At 39.2% G+C, this 8,246-nt stretch overlaps 1 pseudogene; it reads left to right on the plus strand.

The window, feature by feature from the left end:
* LOC104633767 (stromelysin-1-like) lies at positions 1-7,889 on the plus strand (annotated as a pseudogene).
* The last annotated feature ends 357 nt before the right edge of the window (positions 7,890-8,246 follow it).

Here is an 8,246-nt window from a genome sequence, read left to right on the forward strand (position 1 = left end):
ATGAGAATGGAGAACCTCCCATTTCTCCTGTTGTGTGCAGCACTTTCTCGTGCTTTTCCTGCAGGCACAAGGCAGAAGGAACAAGGTGGTATACAGCTTACCCAGGTAAGGAAGGTAGACCTCTGGAGAGGAGATCTTTAGCAACTGTTGAGCATCACTTGCAGTCTCTGGAACTGTATGTAGTAGCTGAGGAGATAGTTCTGTAAATTCCAGTAGAATGAATAACATGACTGAGTATTTCTCAAAATAGAGGGGCTGCATTCTGTACCATGATGACAAAGGCTTCTTTAACCCTGACTCATTCTTGTTTTATGTTTTTGTAGAGAACAATTAGAACTAATTATGCATTCGCTTATGTGTTGATCTCCAAATAATTAAACACCCAAGTCAGTCTACATTGATTTGTAGTCCGATGGAAATTTGTTTGTTTATGTGACTTCTGGTATTATGAGACATAACTCTTCATAAAATAAGAATATTATTTTTTCTGAATTATTACTCTCAAAAAAGGTAGGTAAATGAGATACTACTGCTGAAATTTTGTATTCAGTCGTATATTTCAAACACTTTCTGCACTGCCTGCTCTAAAGGACTCTGGATAACCCTAGAGCACAGGGTAAGTGGAGGGTACATTACCAGAAAATAATCAATTTATTAGACAAATGCTAATTCTGAATGTATTCTGAGTAAACTGCAAAACATTTATAGTGATAATATAATGCAAAAAAATTGTCATTAAGAGAAAAATATTCATATAGGCTTTAACAAACTCTATTACCCATGTTCCCAAGGAGTAGAAAGAAAAGTAGTAAAGGTACATGTCTGAGGTAGTATTAGTATAATTTTTTACAAGCTTCAAAAACAAGCACCATTGACCGTCCTAAAATGGTTGGGGTTTTTTTGTTTGTTTTTTTTTTCATTAGAAGTACCTGGAAAATTACTATGGCTTTAAGAAAGATGGGGAATCTTTCATTTGGAAAAGTAATAGTCCAATGACTATTAATAAAAGAAATGCAGGAGTTCTTTGGTCTGGAAGTGACGGGGAAAGTGGATTCTGGCACTTTGGACCTGGTACAGAAACGTCGCTGTGGGTTCCCTGACGTAGCCGGGTTCTCCACCTTTGCAGGAGAGCCAAAATGGGCAAAACAAGTTCTTCTGACATACAGGTAATTATAGTGGCATTCTTAATGTAAAGACAGTGTGCTACACAGTGTAAGAACACTACTCTTTCTCTACTTTATATTTGAAAGGATATTAAACTACACACCAGACCTACGTCCAGTAGATGTCAATGCAGCAATCAAGAAAGCGTTAAGTGTTTGGAGCAGTGTGACACCACTGAAATTCATCAAGAAGAACAGAGGTGATGCAGACATAATGATCACCTTTGCAGCCAGAGGTAAAACTCTATGTAACCATTATGAGTTATTGCCAAGTTACTGTCTATACAGAGCAGTTGAACTGAAATGCTCACGATTTCTTCTCATGGGTAGCATGTGCAAAGTTCAGTGTCAGGTTTAACGAGTAGACAGAAAAACACAGTTCCTGCTCAAGGTGCTATGGCTATAACTCTTGAAGAACTTTGGGGGAGGATATAGAGGCAGATGACGAGAAGGAGGGAGAAAATAAATGAAGCGTGCTGCCTGTAGTTCACTGGATCTATACCTGGTATATGACCCCAATGTGTGCACAAACAACAAGAGGTTTATGGCTTGTAGGATATAAGCAGGCTCAGAGCATTATGGAGTGGGTAGCTCTAGTCACACTCCTGGGATTAGTCATATGTTTTGTGTGAGCTAAATAAGTTCTAGACAGACTCAAGGCTTGTATTTTTGGCATTGCCCTAGGGGTAGACTTACCAGCAGCCTTCCCTCTTTCATTAACATTCATGCACGCATGCATTCTTCTAGTCGGCTCTTCTGTTCCCACCCAAACATATCCACTCATCTGGGCTATGCAGAGTGTGCAGGCACTGCACGTAACCTCTATGTCCTTAAATCCTTTTCTGGAGACTACATTCAAGGGCTTACAGTCTTTCCAGGATCTTACTTCTGCCATCAACACTTAAATTATCAGTCAGGTTCAGGTAACCACCTGGTGGCTGCTGACACAGAGTTTGTGAAAATTTTACCTTATAAGGAAAAAAGGAAATATATTTCATCCTAAATCATATCCTCCTCTTCCCTTGCAGCAGAAGTATGTAAATGTCCACCCACTTCTTGAGGAAAGTCCACTGCATCAGATAAAAGCTTCCTAAGTTTTCCCTGTGAAAAATAGAGCTTTTTTCAAATCTGTGTAGAAGGGGAACTTGAAAGTTTACAAAATCTGCAGAGCAGAGAGCTCTGTGCATGGCTGACATCTGTTACCTCCATAACCCTCAGTCAGCTGTGTATGGGACTTGCTCCTCAGCGCACAATGACTTCATCCCCTTTGACAGCCCAGGAGGGTCCATTGCTCATGCTTATGCACCTGGCAAGGACTTTGGTGGAGATGCTCATTTCGATGAGGACGAAACCTGGACCAAAAGCACAGAGGGTAGGTAACTAAATTCTCCAAGCCCTTCCTGAAGCAGGGTGTATATTAAATCAAGGGTGCAGTGTCTGTCTCCTCTCTTCCTTAAGAAGTGCTTAAAAATGGGACTGATTTGAAGGAGCATTGGGCAGCTGGTTTCCATAGTTATAAAAAGCCTCTGAGCCCTCTGGTTTAAAAACTTAAGGCCCCAGCTGAACTTCTGCCATGGACTGGGTGGAGATTTATTTGGGAGAAAGCTGAAGGACCTGGCAGCCCCCTTCTCCCCATTCCTTCATCCTATTTGTCTGTCCCCACAGACTTACCTCACCTGCACTCATCCAGGCTCCTTCTCCCACACTGACTTTTGCAGGATTTACAGACTGTTTCCTTGTACTCTGCTGTAATAATTTCATTATTTTTCTTTCTCAATAGAATTTAATTTCCAATTGAATTTCCCATAACAGCTTCACTTGCTTAGGCAAGTAATTCTGAAAGATTCTGACCTACCTTATGTCCTTCATGTTTTCAGGACCAGTGAAAAGACACAGCTCTCCTATTACGTGCTTTGTTTGTTGTTTTCAGGTACAAACCTGTTTTATGTTGCTGCCCATGAGTTTGGCCATTCACTGGGACTTTTCCATTCCAAAGACTCCAATGCTCTGATGTACCCAGTTTACAGGAAATTTGACCCTTCAGTATTCCCTCTTCATCAGGATGATATTAATGGCATTCAGTACCTCTATGGTAATTCACAATTACTAATCAACTACTGCTTATAATTTCAAAGACTTTACAATACCTTTCAGTGACATTTTTTTGTACTGGATACACCTGGTTCATTTCTTACTTTATTCCATAAAGTGCTTCTTTTAGGACCTTCTAACACCCACAATGACCAACGCGAATCTACTGAGATTAAAGACCCAACTGAGTCTAAAGAACCTACGTTGCCAAATACCTGTGACCCCAGTTTCACTTTTGATGCTGTTAACACTTTCCATGGAGAAATAATGTTCTTTAAAGACAAGTAAGTCAGCATTCTGAAAGTAAAATAGCTGGGTATCATTTTTATATTATGCCCTGCAGCATGGAAAAATAATTTTATGAGAATATCAGCTATTCTAGGCAGGAAGGTGAGACAAGCTATCAGGATAAGATGTGGGAGGTAAAAAGAGAGAGGGTGGTGAAGAAATGAAGAGAGATATGTATAAGGAGGAAGATGACCTTTGAAACAGGGCATGCTATGAATAGGATGGAGAGAGATGGCTCCTCTGAAACCATCAGCTGTAAGCAAGTCCCAAGTATTCGGCATCTGGGAGAGTTCAGCTTTGGCAAAAAGGCACCACCTGACCTGGGACACTCAGCATCTTCATTGCTGTCCTTGCCTTGAGAGAGCTGAGGGATTACCAGTCCTGACACAATACTCAATTGAAGAGTCCCTGCAGTGGTGATTTAGTGTAATAATAAAAGGATAATTGATTCAGCGTTAAACTCAGACAAACTGTCCCTCTCCAGGGCATAAAGACAGCCAAAGACTTGAGGAGAAGAGGTAAAAGAGCTGAATGCCCTCTTTTCATGTGGTCGGGCTGTGCTTTCCCTGCTTCAGACTCTTCCCAAAATCAACATTAAAGCGAGTTTTGACCTCAGACTTTGGAGTCCACAAATCCAGTAAAGTGATATTTTGCAGAAGATCCCCACGCACACTGACTGTTTCTCTAAGCTGGTGTTGGTAATCCCAGGGTGGGGTTTCATTCCCAAAATCTTACCCCATACCAGCCCTGTGAGCCAGTCTCTCTAGGCTCCCTTTCTGCGTAAGGGAAAATAATAACCGTTTTGACAAAACAGTTAATCTGACCTATTTTAGATGTCTGCATCAAGATGAGAGGAATTCCACCATGGAAATAACTTACTTTTGGTTGGTATTACAGGGAGCTTAGGGTGACTAACTCAGGGTACATGGCTGGCTTTATTCCCATAAATCCTGCCCTGGTTGCCATGATGTGGTTTCATCCATTAATGTGTGTGAATGCCTGATTTTAATTAAAACCTGTTCTACATTTATGTAAGGCATTTTTGGCGCAAGCATCCTGCAGTCCAAACAGCCGATTTTAATTTAATATCGTCATTCTGGCCACGGCTGCCACCTGGTGTTGATGCTGCATATGAAATTCCTGAAAAAGATGAAAATGTCATTTTTAAAGGTAAAATGTTGTCTTTTTATTTTCCTGTGTTGTCTTTCCAAGTAGTCTTGAGAGTTTGTGTCTGACCTGAAAAACACTTACGCTCTTTCTGTAGGATTCCACAACCTTTAATTTAGTCCAATAAATTGGTGTATTTTGATCACAGAGATAACAAAAATATTATCCAAGATAAGGAATATGTATCTTATTTTTTAATGTCAATATAGAAAATTTCCTCTGCCAAAATAAATGTCATTATTTTCCTTTTTTTTTTTTTTTCTGGAAAATTATCTATTGAATTAATAATGATAACATTTGTTTCTTCCTAGCTTGTGGAAAACTAACATGACAGAAGACTGAAATTTCAGTTTTCATAAAATGTAGTGTGAAGAACTATTCTTGCTTTTTTTTTTTTTTTTTTAACTGGAACTAGTATGTAGAATGTTTTCAAGTAACCATTATTTTCTCTCTGCATTTTTCCATTAAAAGATTAGCTTTGATGAAAAAGGTGTGTCATTCCCAGAAGAAGATTCTGATAATACATTTTCATCAACTTTTCTTGATAGGGAATAAATTCTGGGTTGTGAGAGGAGATACCATACTTCCTGGATACCCCCAAAAAATCTACACCCTAGGTTTTTCAAAGGATATTACCAAAATTGATGCTGCATTTTATAATGGAAATGAGGGGAAAACATATTACTTCATAGCAGACAAATTTTTGAGGTAATATTTCCTGTGCTACTTTCATAAATAAAAGCAAACATAATCACATGATCAATATCCTGTCATAAGTTAGGATGCATTATTCACACACTTTGGGTAATCCTTTCAGTATCACAACTGGCTATAGAAAAAACTTGAAAGGGAGGTGAAACAGTGCTTTTAGCTTTCCTTTTAATTGATTTAATTATTTAACAGTTCTTTCTTTCAGTTATTTATTTATTTTAATTTAACTGCCTTGGGGGGGGGGGGGAACCACCCTGCAGCTCCACAAGTCAGGTCAAGAAATCAGTCAGAACATCACTATTTATATAAAACTTTTTCTGTGGGGTGAGCAAGTCTTCCAGTTACTGACAGAATTATCTGCTGTGCATGGTTATTATTTCCTCTTTTCAATCCAATCCCTACTGCTCAGGTTTGTGTTACAGGACATATATTTCTAACAAAGGAGGTGCTCCTATAACAGAAGCAGCAGGTAACCTGAGCTTTTACAGGTGAATGACTTCTCTCTTTCCTGCCACCACAATGCCCCAGTCATTGTACATACAGAGATCATCCTGAAGTAACTATTCAGCCACATATTTGTAGTTTAAGCAGAAGACCAGACTTCCAAATCTAAGTTCAAACTCTCACAGCTGAGCAGTTTGTCTGATCATTAAATCTCTTACCAAGCAAAGTTATCAGAAGGAAAATGCTTTCAGAAGTGTTCATATTCCAGTACTGATAAAGTGCACTTCACTAAAATTGTAACAGCCTGCTATACGTAATTTAAGTAAAATGACTTAAAATTACTTACAACTTAAGAAAAAATCATTGGATTTTTCCTGATAAACATTTCTTACAGAGCGGAATCCTGAAAGCAATCTTTTTATAATCTTACAAATCTAACCTATGTTTGAGATGATAAGATTATCTACCTCTCCTTTAGGTACAGTCTCTTAGAAAAAATATTTAGCAGACCTATGATTATAGTTCAAATATTAGGCATTAGACATCTTGAGCTGATGTAAACAGAAGCAATTCTTCCAGTGCAGCTAATAGAGTAATGATTATTTATGGCACATCATGTTGGTCTTGACACTACCTAAATGATACTGAAAGTCTTCAGTGAACTTAGTTACCTGTAGAAGGCAATAAGGTGAGCTGAATTAATCATCAGTTGTTTACAGTTTTCATTGACACCAGGTTGTTTATCATTTTCCTCAGTTATGACAAAAGAAGTCAGTCTATGGACAGAAAGCCCATACTGATAAGCGATGAATTTCCAGGAATTAATGGGAAGATCAAAGCTGTTTTTCAACATGAAAGAGAGTTACTTTTTTAAAAAATCAGCATGAAATGCTCAGGGTTGTAGGGCTGAGAGTGCTTGGACAAAGAGAGGCATTTCTAAATGTTGCTCATTGCCCTCAGGATGACCAACAAGACCCTGAAATAGTCACGTAACACTCCCATGCTTCACTTTACCCCCTTGAAAAATAGTGAGGATATACCTTTGGCGACAGGCTGAAAATCACTTCACAGCTGGAAAGGCCAGCTCTAAGGGACAGATTGATAAATCTGTATTCATGTTGACATGCATCTCATACCGTGAAGAGCAGCACTCAAAATAGTGGCATCTCAAAAACGTAAGATCTACCTGCTGTGAGCAAGGCTATCACAGCCTGGCCCTCTGACATAAAATGGCACTGCTTTGAGAATAATAATTGGCACTAGCTTCTCCTCTATGAAGGAGAATGTTACTTAGACAGGGAGGTGCTGGAACAGACTCAAGGGTACATCCACGCTGTCAAATGACACAGCTTTCTCATTGTCTCCTGGCTCCTCATCTCTTGATCATCAAAACCCATGCATGTTAATTGCTTCCCAGCAAATCTATCAATCAGCTTCCTCCAAAATGAGTATTACATGTGGTGCTGGGCATCCTTAACTGCAGCCCTCACTCCTGGAGGGCAGTGTGGATGCAGCTGCCCCAGGCTGGATCTCTCCTTTCCCTGCACCCTTGTTGTGCTCTGTGCCACACTCCAGGCTGTGCAATACCTCCCCACGGGTGGCTAGAAATACACGCTTCTGGGGGGTTTCAACACAGCCATTGCAGAACAGCAAATATTTTAAACTGCAGAAACACACAGGATAAATTTTTTGTAGGGTCACCTCATGGGATTCATTAAGTATATTACAGAGTGTGTGCGTGGCTGTTTTACTATGGAAGGTGTCCCCATGCCACTGTGCGCCATTTTGCAGAGGTTACACATGGGAGCACATTCTTTTGGCAGTGCAAGCGTATCCAAAGCTTTTTTGAGCTCTTTCTAGATGTTGTTAAAGCACACTAATCTTTACACTTGCAATATCATAGTTCATCTGCATTTTTTCCATAGACTCTTTCATTTCTTCTGTGGAAGAAAGCAATTTGAGTTTGACCCTGGTAAGAAGAGAGTTACACACCTCCTAAAGACAAACTTCTGGTTTCCATGTTAAAAAGATGAAATCTATAATGGTGTTGGAAAGAATGTAGTGTTATTGTACTAGAAACACTTTTTTTTTTTTTTTTAATATGGAACATATAGGTACTTCAGCATCAGTCATCAAACCTCAGCCCCTGCACAATTAGTGTTTCTGTAAGAAAACAAAAGAACAGTATTTAACATACTGATATATGTTATATATGTACATAATTAACATCAGAATTGCTACTTTACCCAAGAACAATGCAGGTTTTACTTTTGATACAAAATTGTGTCTTGTTTTATTTTTGCCACCATCTTATTTTCACTCTTTGTGTTCTACATCACCCTAAACAGACCCCTATCAGCCAGGAGTCCACGAGGAAGAGCA

This window comes from Balearica regulorum, chromosome 1 (genome assembly GCF_011004875.1).
Source record: "Balearica regulorum gibbericeps isolate bBalReg1 chromosome 1, bBalReg1.pri, whole genome shotgun sequence".
NCBI classification, from domain to species: Eukaryota; Metazoa; Chordata; class Aves; order Gruiformes; family Gruidae; genus Balearica; species Balearica regulorum.